The 20,992-nt window shown below is 38.0% G+C and overlaps 1 long non-coding RNA gene across 1 annotated transcript; it reads right to left on the bottom strand.

The window, feature by feature from the left end:
• Nucleotides 1–13,581: 13,581 nt before the first annotated feature.
• On the bottom strand, nt 13,582–20,400 carry LOC113195787 (uncharacterized). The gene is made up of 3 exons (XR_003302463.2): nt 19,389–20,400; nt 16,568–18,800; nt 13,582–13,701 (listed from the first exon to the last, which is right to left on the bottom strand). It is a non-coding gene; the product is annotated as an uncharacterized LOC113195787 (long non-coding RNA).
• Nucleotides 20,401–20,992: the final 592 nt, after the last annotated feature.

Raw genomic sequence — 20,992 nt, 5'->3', positions numbered from 1 at the left:
ACACATTAACCCCTAATAAATTTCAGGTTGGGGATGTGGCTCCAATGGCACAGCATTTGCCTAGCACGTGTGAGGCCCTGGTTTCCATCCCCAATACTAAAAAATAAAGTTAATAACTTTTACAGGCAGCCATTGCCCATCTGCAAACACTTCCAATAAAGAACATTTGATTGTCACTAGTATAGGTTCAGCTTTCTTTCTGAATTAAAAAAAGCAAACTATTAAAATTCGACAATAACACTAATACTCAAATTTTGGTTTCTAAATGCTATTGTTTACTAAAAATAACCTGGGCTAGGGCAGGGAAAAGACAAGAGGGCCAGAGCATCTTGTATTGTCAGAAAACAAGGAAGTTAAAGAAAAATGGAGTCACAATGGCCACAAGGACAAAGAAGCCAGTTTAGAGGGAATTATGGTTAAATATGGTTGTCAACCTGACTGGATTGAGAGATGCTTAAAGAATTAATAAATCATTACTTCTTTTTTTAAATGTTTATTTTTTAGTTGTAATTGGGCACAATACCTTTATTTTATTTATTTATCTTATATGGTGCTAAGGATCGAACCCAGAGCCTCGCACATGCTAGGTGAGCGCTCTACCACTGAGCCACAGCCCCAACCCCAAATCATTACTTCTTGATGTGTCTGTGAGGGTGTTTCCAGAAAAGATTGGCATGTAGGTCAGTAAACCTAGTGGGGAAGAATCACAATGAATGTGACCAGATACTGTTCTAGATTTTCCTTCTGGAGTGGGTGTGTTTTCTGTTGCTGCTGCCCTTGTACATCAGACTCCAGGTTCTTTGGACTCCAGGCTTTTGGACTCTGACACTTGCACCAGCAGCCCTCTGGTTGTCTCTTGGATCTCTAGCCTTGGGCTGGGGGTGGAGAACTACATCATTGGCCTCTAGTTTTGAGGCTTCCAGCTCTCTAGCTTGCAGATGGTCATTGTGAAGCATTTTAGTCACTGTGTGTCATGTGAGCCAATCTAATAAATCATAAATCCATCAATCAATCTATTTATCTATCTAGATACACACACACACACACACACACACATACACACACACACACTTTGTTTATCTGATAACTCCAACTAATACAGAAGGCTTTCTACTGGTCAAATAAAATAAGGAACTATATTAATATGTTATACCCCACAATAAAAAGAGACAACCATGAGTCCATGAAGATATAAATAAGTGCAAGAGAAAATTCTCCTTTACACTAGAAAACCAACTAATACATGTAGATTCTTTCTTTCTCCATGAAAAAATTAGTGGGTTCAAGTTTGAATAACAGTATATTTACATAAGCATAATGCATCTTTCCATAAGATATTTATTAGTTATGGTATTTTACAGAGGAGTAACCTGGTGGACACTACCTTAACCAAATAATCAAAGCTAGAATGATCATTAGTGGGACAAATAGACATTATATGCATCCTGATATCATGTATCAAAAAGGACACAGCACCACTTCTGTGATGTTTACCAAAATGCATAACCCAAATCTAATTATGAGGAAACACTAGACTCAAATTGAGGGACAGTCTAAAAATAACTATCCTGCACTCTTCAAAAATGTCAGTGTTTTGAAAAGCAAAGAAAGACTGAGGAACTCTTCTATACTGAAGGATACTAAAAAGACATAACAACCAAATGCATATTATTCAGATAAAAGTTATTATTATTAGTAGTAGTATTAGTAACAGGGCTTGAACCCAGGGACGCTCAAACACTGAGCCACATTCCCCGCCCTTTTCATGTTTTATTTTGAGTCAGGGTCTTGCTAAGTTGTTTAGGGCCTCACTAAGTTGCTGAGGATGGCTTTGAACTCTTGATCCTCCTGCCTCAGTCTCTTGAGTCACTGGAATTACAGGTGTGTGCCACCACGCACTGGCTCATAGAATTATTTTGCTATAAAGGACATCATTGAGGAAAAATTAGTAAGTTGTTAGTAAGATCTGTAGATTACATATATAATAGTATTGCATCAATGTGAATTTCACAATTAAAAAAAAATAGTTGTTGATGGACCTTTATTTTATTTGTTTGTATGTGTTACTGAGAATCGGACCCAGTGCCTCATGCATGCTAGGCAAGCACACTACCACTGAGCCACAACCTCATCCCAAATTTCACAATTTTTGATAATTGCTTTGTGTTTATGTAAGACAACTCCTTGTTTAAGGAGTATTTAGTAATAAAAGACATCATGTCTACAACTATCAATTCAGACAGAAGAAGAAATAGAGTAGGATAAACAAATATGGTAAAATGTTAACATTTGAGGAATTGAGGTGAACAGTATATAGCAATTCTTTGTACTATTCTTGGAAATTTTCTGTAAGTCTGAAATTGTCAAAACAAAGATTTTTAAAGAAAAATCCTAATTAAAAGAACACAGCTAAATAACATCTACAAAAACCGTACAGCTACCATCATATTTATTGGTGAGAAACTAGAATTACTCCACCAAGATCAGGAAAAAAAGCAAGGATTCCACTCTCATCACTCCTATTTAACAACATACTGGAACCCATAGCTAATGCAGTAAAACAAGAAAAGGAAATAAAAGGTATACATATTGAAGTGGAAGGAATCAAATATCTCTGTTTGCAGATGACAGGATTGTATATGTTGAAAATTCCAAAGAATTTAATTAATAAGCAATTATGGCAAGTTTACATTATACAAGGTTAATATATAAAATCCAACTTCTTTCTTATCTGCCAGGAATGAATAGCTGGATTTGAAATAAAAAATACACTATCATGTAAATTAACATCAAAAAATTATATACTTGGTTCAAATCTAACAAAATATGTACAAGATCTATACAAGGAAAGCAACAAATCTTTGATGAAAGAAATCAAGGAAAATATAAATAAATGAAGAAATATTCCATGTATATGCCTAGGAACAATCAATAATATCAGGACATCAGTTCTTCCCAGCTTGATCTAGAGACTCAATTCAATCGCAAAGAAAACCTCAGTAAGTTATTTCTTGGACATCAACAAATTTGTTCTGAAGTTTACCTGTAAAGATAAAGGACCTAGAATAACCAACATAATATTGAAGGAGATAAACAAAGTCAAAGGACTGGCACTGCCTGACACTAAGACTTACTATAAAACTATAATAATCAAGAATAAACAAGGGGCTGGGGTTATGGCTCAGCAGTAAGAGTGCTTGTCTGACACGTGAGAGGTCCTGGGTTCGATCTTCAGCACCACATAAAAATAAATAAATAAAATAAAGGTATAAAAAAAGAATAAACAAATATATCAATGGAACAGAATGGAAAACCCAGAAATAGATACAAAATACAACCAACTGATCTTTGACAAAGGAGCAAAGGCAATTAAATGGAGAAAGGATAGTTTTTTTTTTTTTTTTTTTTTTTTTACCAAATGTTGCTGGAACAACTGGACATCCATATGCAAAAACATTCATCTATACACAGACCTTATATTATTCACAAATATTAATTCAAAATGGATCATAAGCCTAAAATGAAAAACTATAAAACTCCTAAAAGATAACAGCAAAAAATCCAGGTGACCCTGGCTTTGGCAATGACTTTTAAGACACAATACCAAAAGCACAATTGATGGAAGAAAAAAATAAGTTGGGTTTCATTAAAATTAAAAACTGTTCTGCTGAAGATATTTTTAAGAGAATAAAAATACAAGCTACACAATGGGGGAAAATATTTGCAAAACATATTCATACAGGACTGGCATTCAAAACATATGAAAATCAATCTCTCTCTCTCTCTCTCTCTCTCTCTCTCTCTCTCTCTCTCTCTCTCTCTCTCTCACTTTGAACTGAAACTAGGGCCTTATGCATGCTAAGCATGCACTCTACCACAGAGCTACATACCCAGCCAACAAAACACTCTTAAAACTCAACAATAAGAAAGCAAACAATCCAATTTAAAAATGGGTAAAAGATCTGAACAGGAACCTCACCAAAGAATATCCATAGCAAAGAAGCATAGAAAAAGTTGTTCAATGTCAGGTGTCACTAGGGCATTTTAAATTAAAACAACAATGAGATACCACTAAACACCTATTAGAATGATTAAATTCCAAGATATTGACAACACCAAATGCTGATGAGAATGTGGAACAACAGGAATTCTTACTCACTGCTCATGGGAATGCAAAATGGAACAACCATGTTGGAATACTATTTGGCAGTTTCTTAAAATATAAACATCCTCTTACCATATGATCCAGAAGTTGTACTTGATATGTATCCAAATGAGTTGAAAACTAATTTCCATACAAAAACCTGCACACAAATGTTTAGAGCAGATTTTTTTTTCATGATTTCCAAGACTTCGAGAAAACCAAGATGTCCTTTAGTGGATGAGTGAATAAACATACTATGGTATATCTATACGATGAAATATTACTCTGCAATGAAAAGCAATAAGTGATTAAGCCATGGACAAACCTTAAATATGTATTGCTAAGTGAAGGAAGCCTAAGTAACATATGGTTCCAACTTTATGACATTCTGGAAAAGGCAGATCTATGAAGATGGAAAAAGATCAGTGGTTACCAGGGGCTTGAGTGGAGTACAGAAGATTTTTTTAGGGCAGTGGAACTACTGTGTTTGATTCTATAATGGCAAATACATAATTATACACTTGTCAAAAAGTATAGAATGATTCAATGTCATTCTATAGGGAGGCTGAGGCAGGAGGATTGTGAGTTTAAAGCCAGCCTTGGCAACTTAGCAAGGCCCTAAGCAACTTATAGAGACTCTGTTGCTAAATAAAATATATAAAGGTCTGGGCATGTGTCTCAGTGGTTAAGCACTCCTGGGTTCAATCCATGGTACCAAAAAAGAAAAAAGAAAAAAAAAAACTATAGAATAAGCCAGGTGTGGTGGTTTGTGCCTATAATCCTAGCTACTTGGGAGCCTGAGGTGGAAAGATCATTTGAGCCCAGAAGTTTGAGACCAGCCTGGGCAACATAGATAGTGAGACTCTGTCTCAGAAAAACAAAAATAAAAAAAAAAAAGAAAAAGAAAAGCAACTCATAGAATGTACCATAGTAAGAACAAACCCTAATGCAAGTTATGGACTTTAGTTAATAACAATGAATTAATACTGGTTCAATGTTAAGTTTGGATCTGAAATGTTCTCCCAAAGGCTTACATGTTGAAAGTTTGGTCCTCAACTGGTCCTTGAAAACTATATCTTGTAGCTCACCCCTTCCCATTAAGTTTCCTGGCCACTGTGAGTTGAGCTACCCACCCACTCCCCACCATGATGTTCTGCCTCACCAAAGGCTCAGAGTGATGGGGCCAAATGACCATGGATTGAAACCTCTAAAAAACTATGAGCCAAAATAAATCTTTCCCCTTCTAATTTTATTTTCTCAGGTATTTTGTCATAGCAAAAGAACGCAAACACACCAATCTGCTATAATAAGTGTACTTCACTAATGTAAGATGTTAATAATAGAGGGAAGTAGCATAGGGTCAGGAGTATATGGGACCTCTCTATACATTCCACCCAATTTTTTTTGGTAAATCTAAAATTGTTAATAGGTCTATATGTATTTCTTTTTTTGGTGTCATTTTTTTAATTGTTTTTATTTTTTAAATACATTAAAGTGGAATGCATTACAATTCTTATTACTCATATAGAGCACAATTTTTCATCTCTGAATATAAAGTATGTTCACACCAATTCATGTCTTCATACATCACTATACTTTGGATAGTGATGTTCATCATATTCCACCATCATTGCTAACCCTCTACCCCCTCCCTCCTCTCCCACCCCTCTGCCCTATCTAGGGTTGTCTATTCCTCCCATGCTTGCCCTCCCTACCCCATTATGGGTCAGTCACCTTATATCAGAGAAAACATTCGACATTTGTTTTGGGGGGATTGGCTAACTTTACTTAGCATTATCTTCTCCAACTCCATCCATTTACCTGCAATGTCATGATTTTATTCTCTTTTATTGTTGAGTAATATTCCATTGTGTATATATACCACATTTTTAAAATTCATTCATCTACTGAAGGGCATCTAGCTTGGTTCCACAGTTTAGCTATTGTGAATTGTGCTGCTGTAAATATTGATGTGGCTGTGTTCCTGTAATATGCTGTTTTTAAGTCCTTTGGGTATAGACTGAGGAGAGGGATAGCTGGATCAAATGGTGGTTCCATTCCCAGTTTTCCAAGGAATTTCCATATGATCATCTCAATATATGCAGAAAAAGCATTTGAAAAAATACAGCACAACTTCATGTTCAAAACTCTAGAAAAACTAGGGATAACAGGAACATATCTCAACATTGTAAAGGCCCCAGGCCAACATCATTCTAAATGGAGAAAAATTGAAGGCATTCCCTCTAAAAACTGGAACAAGACAGGGATGCCCTCTTTCACCACTTCTATTTAACATTGTTCTTGAAACACTGGCCAGAGCAATTAGACAGATGAAAGAAATTAAAGGGATACATATAGGAAAAGAAGGACTTAAATTAGCACTATTTGCTGACAATATGATTCTATACCTAGAAGACCCAAAAAGCTCCACCAGAAAACTTCTAGAACTAGTAAATGAATTTAGCAAAGTAGCAGGATATAAAATCAACACCCATAAATCAAAGGCATTTCTGTATATCAGTGACAAATCCTCTGAGAGGGAAATGAGGAAAACTACCCCATTTACAATAGCCTTAAAAAAAAATGGGGAATCAACTTAGCGAAAGAGGTGAAAGATCTATACAATGAAAACTACAGAACCCTAAAGAGAAAAATCAAAGAAGACCTTAGAAGATAGAAAGATCTGTCTTGCTCTTGGATAGGCAGAATTAACATTATCAAAATGACCATAGTAGCAAAAGCTCTATATGCATTTCTAAAAAGGCATAAAGTACTGCTATATGTTGCAACATGGATGTTTGTTGAAAACATTATGCTAAGTAAGAAGTCAGTCACAGAGGACACATTTTTATGATTCCATTCATGTGAAATGTTAAGAATTTTCAAATCTATAGATACAGAAAGTAGATTAGGTGTCTGGGTATGGAGTGGGGACACTGATGGGCAACAGCTAAGGGGTATAAGCTTTCTTTGGGGTAAAAGAAAATATTCTAAAATTGATGGTGGTAATTATTGCACAACTCTATGGATATACCAAAAGCTATTGTATTTTACAAGTGGATGAATTATATTTTAATAAACATATTTAAAAGAACAAAAATCACAGCTACACACTCCCCACACTAGTCCACATCCTAATTCACATGATCTGTAATTACAATTGTCCCTCACATCTGTGGTTTCCACATCTGCAGATTTGGACAATTGAGAATTGGGGAAAAAAAGTTAAAAATTGTGTCTTTACTGAATATGTGCAGACTTTTTTTCCTTGACATTATTCCCTAAATGATACAATATAAGAGCTATTTACATAGTATTTACATTGTATTAAGTATTGTAAGTAATCTAGAGATGATTTAAAGTAAACGGGAGGATATGTGTAGGTTATATGAAATAGTATACCATTTTATATAAGGAATTGTGTGTCTGTGAGTTTTGGTATCCAATGGGGAGTCCTGAAAACAGTTCCCCTAGAATACCCAGGCACATACAGGCTCAGAAAATCCACACAAAGGCCACTGGAGAACTAGGGAACCAAGGGTAAGGGATACAACACTTATTCTTCACTGCATATCTTTTTGTATCATTTGAAGGTTTTATCCTGCATATGTATTCTGTACTCCAAGTTCCCTTCAAATACTACTGCTTTCCAAAAGCCTACCTTGCTTTTCTTAATTTCTTTCAAACAATCTCTCTTTCTTTATGCTGGTACCCAAAATAAGACACAGAATATCCAACCCAAAACCTGGCCCCTCCAAAAAAAATTCTAGAGAAAAGAATTACCAAAAAAAAATGCCAAAGTGGCATATCTACTCAATGGAATATTTTGCAGCCATTTAAATGGTGGTTACAAATAATTTTAATGGGAAATGTCTATGTGAAAATGGCAGTATACAGTATAATATACAGCATGATGGGGGCTGGGGCTGGGGCTCAGTGGTAGGACACTTGCCTGGCATGTGTGAGTCACTGGGTTTGATTCTAAGCACCACATATAAATAAATAAAATAAAGGTTTATCAACAACTAAAAAATATTTTTTTTTAAAAAAAAGAACATACAGCATGATCAGAAATATTTTTTTAAGATTACAATACAGGCCAAATACACCAAGATGCTAACAGTGGTTGTGTTTGAATGGTAGGATTTCATCGATTAACATGTATTAATTTGGGGGAGATGGGGGGTTATTTAGTCATTTGGGGATTTCTGGGCAGAGGGTGAAGTTATTCATGCTCCATGGCTCAGACATATTATCATCGTTAGCTCATTCAAGTTTCCTTTTTCCTGTTTTTTTTTCTTTGCAATATCGAGGATGGAACCCAGGGGTGCTTTAACATTGAGCTACATCCCCAGACCTTAATTTTATTTTTTATTTGAGACAGTATTGCTAAGTTACTCAAGCTGGCCTCAAACTTGAGATCCTCCTGTCTTAGCCTCTTGAGTCACTGGGATCAGTGTTGGAGTTTCACCACACCTGTATGGTTTTGGCAAGTCATCCTGTGCCTGTTTCCTTACCTACAAGAGGAGGCAAAATAATAGCACATAACACAGTACATCCCTTTATTTTCCATCCCTCCCCACCTCGCAGCATCATTGATCACAACCTGGCTGATTTGGACTGCTGGGCAGCCATACCCTGCATCAGCTGATTCAAGTCATGACTCCTCCCTATAAACCATGCCTCTGGGCAGAGGGGAGATGTCAGGCAACAAGTGATGTCTTTCATGCCTTTTTGGGGCAAGAATGTTCAATCACAGAACCCAACCCAAATTTTTTTTTGCCCCCTCTCCCCTCTCTGTACAGGGGTGCTCTACCACTGAGCTACATCCCCCCAGCCCTTTTGAATTTTCAGTTTGATACAGGGTCTTGCTAAATTTCCTCAAACTTGCTATTTTCCTGTCTCAGCTTCCTGAGTTGTTGGGGTTAGAGGCATGGGCCTGAACCCCAATTTCATTCATTAATCACCTACTCATGCACCTAGATTTATTCAATGAATTTTTACGAACCTTTCATCTGGGATGGGCTATGCTGCTGGGTTTTGCTAGAGACAAAGTCCCTGCCCTTAAAGAGCTTCCAATCTGATAGGACAGAGTACCCCAGGCATCACGTCCACATGGTGCAGGGACAAAGGCAAACTTTAGGAGGTGTGGGTGCCCAGAGGACAGAATTAGGTCTAACTTGGGAATCAAGGTGGGCTGCAAGGATGAAGTCGAGGTTGAACAGCTGAGTTCATTGGGTTGGGGGAGCCAGTGTTAAGATACTTTTATTCAGAAGACATTGCAGAAATACCCAGAAAAGTGAAACCCCCAGCCATTCTAGGAAGCACTTAGAGTTGGTTCAGTGGTCAGAGTATACTGTGTGAGGTCGAGTGGCAAGAGCTGAGGTTTGAAAAGTTAGGCAGGGGCCAAAGATGGAGTTAAACCTTTAGTGTCATAGGAGGGAAGAATGTGTTGGCTTTTGGGTTGATGCCCTCTCACTGCAGGTGTGCAACATATTTTGAAGATGGCTGGTTTAGAAGATAAGGAGTGTGATTTGGGGTCATTCATCATCAATGGAGGTTGAGGCTGGAGCAGGGTGGTAACAGAGGATGAGGAAGGAAGATAGATTTGACAGAACTTGGTGAGAGATTGGCTATAAGGAGGCAGGAGTTCATTTTGCACATAAGACAGAGAACACAGAGGAAGTGTATTGCACAAGTTTAAGGGGGTGAGTAAGACAAAGACAAGTGCCAGAGGAACTCTGAGGACTGAGAAATCAGTGTGGGATAGAATGGGCAGAAACATCTTTTGGGAGAAGGAGGGATTCAGGCTAATACTATGTGACTTTGGGCCAGTCATGTTATCTTTCCCTGGTCCTTTAGGTTTCCATATGCTAAATTGGGAGAAAGAAAATGATAATTGTGAGAACTGACTTACATAAGAGAATGCTCAGGAAGTGCCTATCCCTATGGGTGATTTAGAGAAGAAGGCAAGTGGCAGGTGTGTTTGGGACATGATAGGGGTGGCTCTGGGCTGCTACTTGTGCAATAGTGTTGCCACAGGCAGGAGGACATACATGCAAGATGAAGGGAGTGTGTGTCTGTATGCAGGGAAAATGTGACCCAAACACATGTGTGTTGGATTTGGGGATGTCAGAGGCCGATGCAGTGAAATCAGTCTTACTCAGGGATGCCACGTCTTGCAGTCAACAGAGAGGGACTTCTCTGAATTGTGAATCTCAGACTGCCATTTCCTCAGGAAGTACTCAGGCCTGGGAAGCCAGAGGCCTCTGGGTTCTGATTTCAAGGCAGCATCAAAATTGTTGTGTGAATACAACTATAATGCACCCATTAAAAATATGAAAAAATTAAAATAATAAGGATCTTTCTATTTAAAAAATGCCGTGTGACGCTAAGTCAGTTCTAAACCACTCTGGGTCCCAGGTTTCCTATACGAACAAGAACAACAAAAAGACATACGCATGCATGTTCATGGGAAGATGGATTAAATGTTTTCAGAGGCTTCCTCTAGTGTGTTATGCTTCAATTCTATGACCCTGAATCCTTTTTAAAAAAAAGTCTAGCGCTGCCAGGCACAGTGACATGTGCCTGTAGTACCAGCTATTTATGAGGGTTAGGCAGAAGGATTGCTTGAGCTCAGGAGTTCAAGGCCAGCCTGAGTAACATGGGTAGTGAGACTCCCCACCTCCCAAAGAAAATGAATAAAAAAGAACAAAAACAAAAAGTCTAGTCCTGTCTCAGTCCCTGACTTATTGTGGGGCCTTGAGCCAGCTGCTGGACCTCTCTTGGCCTATTTTCACATCTGAAATGTCAGGAGATTGGAAAGGAGAGTCTCCAACATCCAATGATTCTCCCTAGAGGACGCTCACCCTCATCTCCAGCTGAAAGCTTCAGGCAAATCAGAGGAAAGTGAGGCGCTGGTCACAGACGAACCCCCTTCCAAATCTTCCGTCTTCTCCCACTGCCCTCCCCTCCCCACTGTCAGGAGCTTGCAGCACTGGCTCTCTTGCCAAACTTGTTGCCATGACAACGGGTTACAAATAACTCGGATGCAGACGAAGATTTTAACCCAAGAACTGCTGGGCCAAGGGCTTCTTGCTCCCTCCCCCGACCAGACTGAGGAAACAATCCAAATCCTTTAGGATCCATTTGCTCCTCTGCTGACAAGCTTGCCAAGATTCCTTCGTGTTACAAGAATAAGTCCTGGCATTCCAGGCCCTCTTAAAACCTGATTCAATTCTTTCCAATCACATTTCTCACTTGCTCCCATTAAAAAGTGATCACTCCTATTTTTTGACACCTACTGTCTGCCAAGCCCTGTGCTGGATGCTTTTTGTATAGTACCTAAAGAAAATTTACCCCAAACTCTATCAGGTAGACTCTATTATTCTATCTGGAACTGTATTCTACCCAGGACATTATGTTATGGAGGGGAAACTGAGGTGCATGGATGTGAGGATGTCAGGGACTCAGAATTCAAACTCAAATCTAAGATTTCCAAACCCATGCTTTTTCCATTGCTGATGCCTCACAGATGTTGGTCTACATATTTGGTATATCCAAATAATCTGGAGGCAGTTAAAAATTCAGATTCTAATTGCCATTCAAGAAGGCAGAGCCAGGTGTGGTGGCACATGCCTGTAATCCCAGTGACTCAGGAGGTTAAGGCAGGAGACTCACAAGTTTGAGCAATTTAGTAAGACCCTGTCTCAAAATAAGTCAAAATAAAAATACTGGGGATTTAGCTCAGTGGTGAAGTGTCCCTGGGTTCAATCTCTGGTACAAAAAAAAAAAAAAAAAAAAAAAAAGAAGGAAAGAAAGAAAGAAAAAGAAGGTGGAATGTGTTTATCTCCTCTAATTCCTGAGATCCATAAATTAAGAGCAAAGGAATCAAGGGCATAAACTAATTCCAAAGAGTTCCCATCCATGGGAGAGATTTTGATAATGATCTGGTCAGCAGAAAGGGGCTGGAGGGGCAGTGACTGAGAAAGCAGGGCAGTAAAAGGCATAAGCATAGTCCACACCTGGGGGCCACCCAGCAGCTGATCCACCCTGCAAACCCTAGAGAGGTACAGAAAAGGCACCTTGATGGTAGAATTAAGATATGGAGCACCAAGCAGGGGCTAATTTAAAGTCCATGTTGGAGCCAGAAGCAGTGGCACACACCTGTAAACCAACTTACTTGGGAGGCTAAGGCAGGAGGTTCGCTAATTTTGAGGCCAGTCTCAACAATTTAGTAAGACTGTCTCAAAATAAAAAGGGCTGGGATGTATTTTGGTGGGTACATCTCTAGTACCAGAGAGAGAGAGAAAACACAAGCACATTGGAACCATTGACCTTTCCCACCTTTCCTTTGCATTCCCCATATTCATGGGTAGAAATTACAAGAACCAAGCACCTATACTCCAGCAAAATATGAGTGTTCTCCAAAGAAATCAGTTTCAAAGCAAAGTCCTCCACTTTCTGACTTACAGGTCCTCCAATAGATTGCTCAGGTCTCCACCAGTTACCACAAAGGGAAGAATAACAGTGGACTTGATAAAGCCCTGTTTTCTTATATAGGGTTCCAAATCAATCAGCTTTTTATTGATTTCTTTTTTTTTTAAAGTAATTTTTTTAAAGAGAGAGGAGAGAGAGAGAGAGAGAGAGAGAGAGAGAGAGAGAGAGAGAGAGAGAGAGAGAAGAGAATTTTTTTAATATTTATTTTTTAGTTCTCGGCGGACACAACATCTTTGTCTGTATGTGGTGCTGAGGATCGAACCCGGGCCGCACGCATGCCAGGCGAGCGCGCTACCGCTTGAGCCACATCCCCAGCCCTATTGATTTCTTTAATCAATGAGTTAATAGGCTTGAATATTTGTGAAAATATGAAAAATGTGGAAATATTTATGAACTGATGAAACAAATGGAATAATTGTGGTTGGGCATGGCATAAGTAAAAAAAATATCAGGCAATTATTAAATTCAGGAAAACAAAAGAGAATTCAAAAAATAATCCAGGTAATAATAGCATATTCCTTAGCTTTGTAGTGAATACTAATTTATTAGGAATTGAGAGATAAACATGTTAGACAGAAGAAGACTGGGGATATAGCTTAGTGGCACAGCACTTGCCCAGCTTGTGTGAGGTCTTGAGTTCCATCCTTAGCAACAACACACACACACACACATATTAGAAAAAAAGAAGGGAAGGAAGTAGGGGTGTATATGGAGGGGGATACAAATCCTCATCCACCTTATGCGATATCAAGAGATAATATTTCAAATGGCTAAGTTAAAATAGTGTAAGCATATTATAAAGAATCACTGTGGCCCATCAGTTAAAAATCCTTTCAGATACAAGCAACAAAAATACCCAACTGACAATGGCTTAGACACATAAGGCTTTATTTATTTATTCATTCACTTTTTAAATTAACAGGAAGTGTTGCATGGGTTCAGCTGCCTGATGGGGAAGCAAATTCCTTCTAATTTTTTCTTCTTTAATGTATTGTCTTCATCCTCATGCTCATCTCCTCATGTTCACAAGATGGCTGTCATGGCTCCAGGCAGTACAACTATATTCCAGGCAGCAACAAGAAAGGAGGGGACAAGATCAGCTATGTGAGTCTCTTTGCTCAGGAAATCAAAGCTTTCCCAGAAAGCCTCAGCAAACATCTCATTGGCTATAGCTAGGTCGTATAACCATTCTTAGCTGCAAAGGAGGCTAAGAAAGCCTCTGAGCAAGGGAGAATTGGGTTTGGAATAATAAAAGCCAGAAGCAGCAGCAAAAAACAAACAAACAAAATAATAGTTAAAATAGTTGAATAGTTGATAGTCATTGCCTCTAGGAAATAAGACTTGCAGTCAGAAGGAGTAAGGCAGGATATTGTTGGGTTTTAGTAGGTTTAGTACTAGTTTATTTTTTAAAAAAATATTTTTTAATTGTAGATGGACACAATACCTTTATTTTTATTTATTTATTTATATGTTGTGCTGAGGATCAAACCCAGTGCCTCACACATGCTAGGCAAGCGCTCCACCACTGAGCTACAACCCTAGCCCCTAGTTTATTTTTTAAACTATATTTATTATTTTGGAAAAATATAAAAATGAAAAAATAAAGTTATGGTTTCTATGAAAAAAAAGTTTAGGGATATAGCTCAGTGGTAAAGTGCTCCTGGGTTTAATCCCCAGTACCATAAAACAAACAAAAAAGTTTAAAAATAAAAGTTGGTAGTAGTTTTCTGTATCCAGAGCAATGGGCATCCGTTCACCATGGAAGCAAACCTACCTGAATAGGCTAATCACTTAATCTTAGGTATCTACCCATCAAACAGAGAAAATTGTGCTATCACCATTATTCTGAATTTGGCTGGTGGAAAACAGGGCAGCTCTGTGTAGCAGTTATGTGGGTTGCCTGTGGTTAGAATGTCCTGGTGCAATTTCCTATCTGCCATTTATTAGCTCTGTGACCTTGGGCGAATGACACCTGGGAGCTTCACTTTCCTTCTTTATAAAATGAAGGCAATTCAAGTGCCGGGTACAGAGTAAGCAAATATTATCCACCATGATTAAAATGTTAACTGTTCCATGTAGTGACATAATCTGAGTATAGGTTAGGAGTATTCTGCTTCCACTGAGTTAATTTTTTAAAATCTTAAACATGGGTTTGGACTGGACTGTCACTGAAAATTATTATTTGTTTTTGAGAAATGTACATTAGGAGACATGCACATTTGAGCGGCTGTTGACTGACTTCTGTTGGAGGGATCCCTGTAAAGAGGAATGAGATTTGGATTATTGGTTCCACTACAAATATTGTTAATATAACTAATAAACCATCCACTCTGTGAAATGTGCTGCTGACTATTGTGATCACCATGTGTGGGCCATGGGGACCAGGGTCACCATTGTAAGGTGGGTATGAAAATGTACCAGAAAGAACATAAACATATGGAGAGCTATGTTGGAGCAGGAAATGAGCTAGTCTGGGAGTAAGGAATGGGAAAATGACCTCTTCTCTGATGTCAAGGTGAAAGCTGGGGCTCTGTAATGCAGGTGGGAAGCACGTGGCTAAAACTATATAGTTGGTGGAAGATAATCTGAGCCATACAGGCTATCAGGTTAGGGGTCTATGGAGACGGACAGCCAGGAGGCAGCCCCCCCCCCCCATCAGAGGGGCATGAGTGACATTCTCTTGGAGAGGTAATATCTGTTATCCAATTTAATTTTTCCTTTCTGGCCTGCTAATTATCTGCTATTATCCCCAAGATTCCAGTAAAGTACTATTAAGCACACATACAAAGAAGATATTGCACCCTATTAAAAAATGAAAAAAGGATGCTATGAAAAAGACCCCTCTGGGTTACTGGAGACTGGGAAGTGTGTGTGGGGGAGTATGTCGAGAGTATGATTAACAGGTAGAGAGGGGCAGGTGAATAGGAGGAATAACTCCTCACATTTTATGGCACAGTAGGGTAACTATAGTTGACAACATTTAATTGTACGTTTCAAAATAGCTAGTAGAGAGGATTTTGAATGTTCCCAACACAAAGAAATGATAAATGTTTGAGGTGATGGATATGCCAATTACCCTGATCTGATTGTTACACATTGTATACATGTATTGAAATGTCACACCATAGCCCATAAATGTATGCAATTACTATATGTCAGTTAAAATATTTTTAAAGGTACCTTTGGAGAATAGGAAAGAATGCTTAGAAGTTAAAAATGACTGCCAAAATTAAAAAGTCCAATAAAAGATAAAGTTAAAAAAAAAGACCCAGCATACAGAATTTAAAAATGAAGGCATATTGGGCTGGGGCTGGGGCTCAGCAGTAGAGCGCTCACCTCACACGTGCGAGACCCTGGGTTTGATCCTCATCACCATATTAAAAAAAATAAACAAGTGAAAAATGAAGGCCTAGAAATTGAGAGTAATGGACAGACAGAAACACACTTATGGGGGGGATGATAAATTATGAGAGAAAATAAAGAGGCAAAGACAAGCCATCCAAGAAGATCAACATCCAACTAATAGGAGTCATAAAAAGAATAGGCAAAATAAAGAAAATTAGCAAAGAAATAAAAGAGTAATTTGTCAGAGTAGAGGGATATAAGTCTAAAAGGACCCACTTTGGGTGCTTGGCAAAATAGATGGGGGAAAACACACATCTGGACATATTTCTGTGGCATTTCAAAACATCAACTAAGGAAAAAAAAACATAAGCTCCCAGAAGTGGTGAAAACAGGTTGCCACCAAAGGAATGAAAATAATGTTAACATCTGACTTCTAATCAGAAACACCATGTGTTAAAAGTAATACCCTCAAAATTCAGAGGAAAAATTATTTTAACATAAAATTCTAAAACCAAACTATCATTGAAGTATGATGGTAAAAATAACATGTTTCAGACATTTAAAGAGCCTGAAATTTACCTTTCTCAAGAAGTTATTTGAGTATTCTTCTCCAACAAAATGCATGATCTATCAGTCAGGATTCTTGGATGCAAATAACGGAAACAATGCTGGTAAACTTAAGCAGAAAAGGTATTTATTGCAAGGTTATCAGGTAACTCACAGGAGTCCAAAGAATTGGGCTAAGAAAGTGGGCAGAGGCTAGGCAGGAGAAACAAAAGCTAAGGTCCTACTGTAGGAAGGCAACCACTGCCACCCCCACTGCTGCTCCCAGTGCACATGATGCTACCTACCATCATATGCCACTGCACATGAACTCTACATCCTTGCATCTGTTACTTTGCCTTCTTTGTTGTGGACTTCAGGGTTCAGTTAATCATAATCATCGATTCATTGTGCATTATGTGGCTGTTCTTTTCCTTTATTATTTTGCCCCCTCAGTTCCCATGCTCACTTCCATTCTCCTGTCCATTGTGGTGAACCTCTCCAGTGTAATTAATGTGTTTATCCTTTGAATCCATCTTCCATATGTTTATTTAGATATATGCATACCCATGAAAATACACACTGTTGTTTTACATTTATATAAATATTACGCTATAAATCTTACTGTTTCTTGCTTTCTTCATTCAACACTAGGTTTGGGGATCTACTCATGTAGCTATATGTAAATGTAGCTTACTACTTTTAGTTGTTTTATACTTTTCCATCCTATGGATATACTTCAGTTTGCTTATCCAGTCCCATGGTGACACCTAGATTGCTTCCAATTTCTACTACCACAAACAATGCTGCAACAAACAACCTCAATTCTATTTCCTTAGGACCTATGTGAGAATTTCTCTAGAATATATACTGGGGAATAGGATTTCTGGATTGCATGGTATATACATACTTAATGTTGTAAGAGACTGCCAAACTGCTCTGGAATAGCTGTACCAGTTTATGCTCCCATCGATAATTGTCCTTTTTCTCACATTTCCTCATCAGCAAATGATAATATTTAACTTTCTACATGTTACCACTTTTATAGTGATTTCTCACTGTTATTTTAATTCTCATTTCTCTAATTATTAGCAGAGTTGAAAATCTCTTAATATATTCAAATTTCTACCTGTGTAAATTACTCTTCATATCCTATGATCACTTTCCTGATGGGTTTACTATCTCCTTTTTTATTGATCAATCTTCTGTCAATTTAAAATATTACAAATATAGTCTCTTCATCTATTATCATTCTGTTAATTTGTGTATTTCTGGTTTCTGTGTGTTGCTGACTCCAGATTGAAAGCTGTGAACAGAGTATTCAGCCCTTATTGCCTGCTGGGCAGGGAGAGGAACTATTTGACCACCTTTAGTTCCCATAGTAGAAAATCCGGGGACCAAGACTCCCACTAGGGGGGAATGTCCCCAAAATGGTAATGAGATTTAGATGCTAAGCCAAAATTAGAGTTCACTTGGTTGTCCTACACCCACATATATCCTTTCTCCCATATTTACACTTTGAAAAAATGCTTCCATGTGACAATATACCTCAAATCACTAAATCTGCACTCATCCTTTCCAAAGGGAGACACCAAAAACAAAATAAAATGCTTTCAGGTATAAACAATAGAAAACCCAACTCAAACTGGCTTAAAAAGTAAATGCAATTTATTGGCTCACTTAACTTAGGAGTCCATAGGTGGGGAGACTTCAGGTCTGGTTCGATCTGGAATATGGTTCCATTTCTTTGTGATTCTCTTGGCTCTGCCTCCTCCACTTGTCAGTTCCATCCTCAGGTAAGCCTTCTACATGTTCACAAGATGGCAAACAGCAGCAACAAAGCCACATGCTTCTTTGTTCATATACAGGGAAGAGGGGCTACCTCTTCCCTCTAAAGCTGAACAAAATTCCTAAGCCTCATTGTGACTGGATCATCCCTGAACCAATCATCACTTAGCTGGGGGATGAAATTACTCAGATCAGTTTATATCAATGAAGGCCTATACCTAGAGCTGCTGGTGGGGTCAATCCCACTCAAATTGCACAGTTGTTATACAATGGGGGAGAAGTGGAATGGATGTTGGAAAATAACCACAATGTCCACTACAAGGGAATAATTAAGAAAGAGGAAGATATGGGGTCCAAGAAAGATTGGGTCCAACCCAGAAGAGTAATGAAGGGACGTCCCATGATGACAGCTGTGCCGCAGGCCTACAGAGCAATCAGTCCAAATTGGAGCAGGAAGACGGAGGCTCCAGGAGGAAGGTATCTGGGGAAAAAGGGGATTCAAATGATTTTATACTTTCCTTGAGAATTTGAAATAAATTGAGAAGATGATAAAGTCAGGCAATGCAAGGGAAAAAAAGAAAGGCATTTAGAAACTACAGGAAAAAATACTGTATACAGAAAGAAATGTAATCCTATTGGATCTTTATGGAACAATATTTACATAATCATAAAAGCAGAAACACTTTATTGAATTTAAACTTTTAGAATGAACTATCAACAAAGTACAGATGACTTAATTATGGTTACAGACAGAATGTTAAAATATTATTAACCTTGTTAATATAAAATTAAAGAAGACAGAATTAAGAAATAGAAATCTATTAGTTAAAGGTTAAAAGGTAAGGAATAGAGGATATATAACTGGCAACATCTCTATACTGAAGGCATAGGAGGAGGGTAGTTTGTTTGCATAAATAGCAGGTCATCAACAGACAATGACTAAAATTGATAGATAAGTTGATAAATAGAATATATGTATATTATTTAGAGATATGAGGATAATCACCAGAAAAACTAAAAACAGTTAAAGGTAGACTAGTAGATTTTCAGGTCAAGATGACAGACTTACCATGTATTTATCTCCACTCCCTCCTGAGATCCTGTTAAAATGATCATAAAGGAATAAAAAAAAGTATAAAAACACAATGATGAAGAGAATGGGAGCAGGTCCATCCACAAAAGAGATTTCAACAAATTTCTGGAAGATAAGAAGTAAATGGAGAAATGGTGACTGATGAAGCATGGTGAAGGGAGCCATAGCCTGGAGTATGTATGGAGGAGATGTCTCTGAGGAAGGAGTTGGTCTTTCTTTGTAGAAGCCTGGAGAGTCTTGGGTCTTGACAATGCCAAGTATGATGAAGGGTTAGGAGTGGGATGTAGGGCTGAAAACAGGGAAGACTGTATATCAAACCATCAATCCATTCCCCTGTGTACAATTCAAAGCATCCAGGTGTCTTCCCATTAGTCCAAAACCAGAGGGTTCTTCTCTAAGGAAACTGAACGATTTCAGAGAAAAGACCTTAACATTCTGGCCATTCAGGGACTCTGTAGCACAGCAGTCAGCTTTTCTTTAATTATCCTAAAGGAAAATCACCAGTTGCTTAGCACTGCCCCCATACACAGTTTCCAATCAGATTTTCATTGCTACATTTAAAAATACCAGTAAACAACCATGGATCATCAGGATTTCTTTGAGAATAGACTGCAACATGTAATAAAGAGACCAAAATAAGCAATCAAGGGAAAAAACAATCCCAAATGAAATAGATATTTCAAAGAATAGAAGGAGATATAAAAATACCTGTATTATCTCAGAGAGATTCAAGATTATAGTACATCCATAAAACAAGAACAGGATGCTATAAGAAAGGAAAAGATAGCTGGGCATGGTGGTGTACGCCTGTAATCCTAGCAGCTCGGGAGGCTGAAGCAGGAGGATCATCAGTTCAAAGCCAACCTCAGCAACAGTGAGGCACTAAGCAATTCAGTGAGACTCTGTCTCTAAATAAAATACAAAATAGGGCTGGGGATGTGGCTCAATGGTCGAGTGCTCCTGAGTTCAATCCCCAGTACCCCCCTATCAAAAGGAAAAGATAAATGAATGAATACTTGGAAATTTAAAATAAATGTATTGTCAAATAAAAAGAAATGCAACAGAAGGGTTGAGAGATAATGTTAATCTTCCCCCAGAAGGTAACAAAAAAAAAAAAAAAAAAGGAAGAGAGAAAGCGAGGGAGGAAGGGGAGTGGGAAGGAGAAAGAAAAAAAAGGAGAGAGATGGAAAACAGGAGATAATGGATAAAAAATTGTAAAAGACATCTGTGAATTCCATCACCCAACTTTATTTCCAAGAGAGAACAAAAAAAAATAAAGAAAAAATATATCAAGGGAATAATATAAGAGAATTTTCCAGAGTTAAAGGGAAATAAAAGGATGTAAAATGTGATCAGGCCAATGAATGACACAAGATCCCAAACTGAAGCACATAATTATGAAACTTTAGAACATCAAAAATAAAATTGTTTAAAAATAACAGGAAAGGGGTAAATGAAGTAAAATAAATACTTTCCCCATTCTTTCCACCAACTACAATTAAAATCTTTCAACATTATATGTAAACAAGAGACTCAGAAAAGTGGAAAGATGGTGGCAAATGTGGTAGGGAACCAGATAG

Source organism: Urocitellus parryii, chromosome X (assembly GCF_045843805.1).
Source record: "Urocitellus parryii isolate mUroPar1 chromosome X, mUroPar1.hap1, whole genome shotgun sequence".
Lineage (NCBI taxonomy): Eukaryota > Metazoa > Chordata > Mammalia > Rodentia > Sciuridae > Urocitellus > Urocitellus parryii.
The sequence above is the reverse complement of the archived record's forward strand: the minus strand, read 5'-3'. Positions and strand labels throughout refer to the sequence as shown.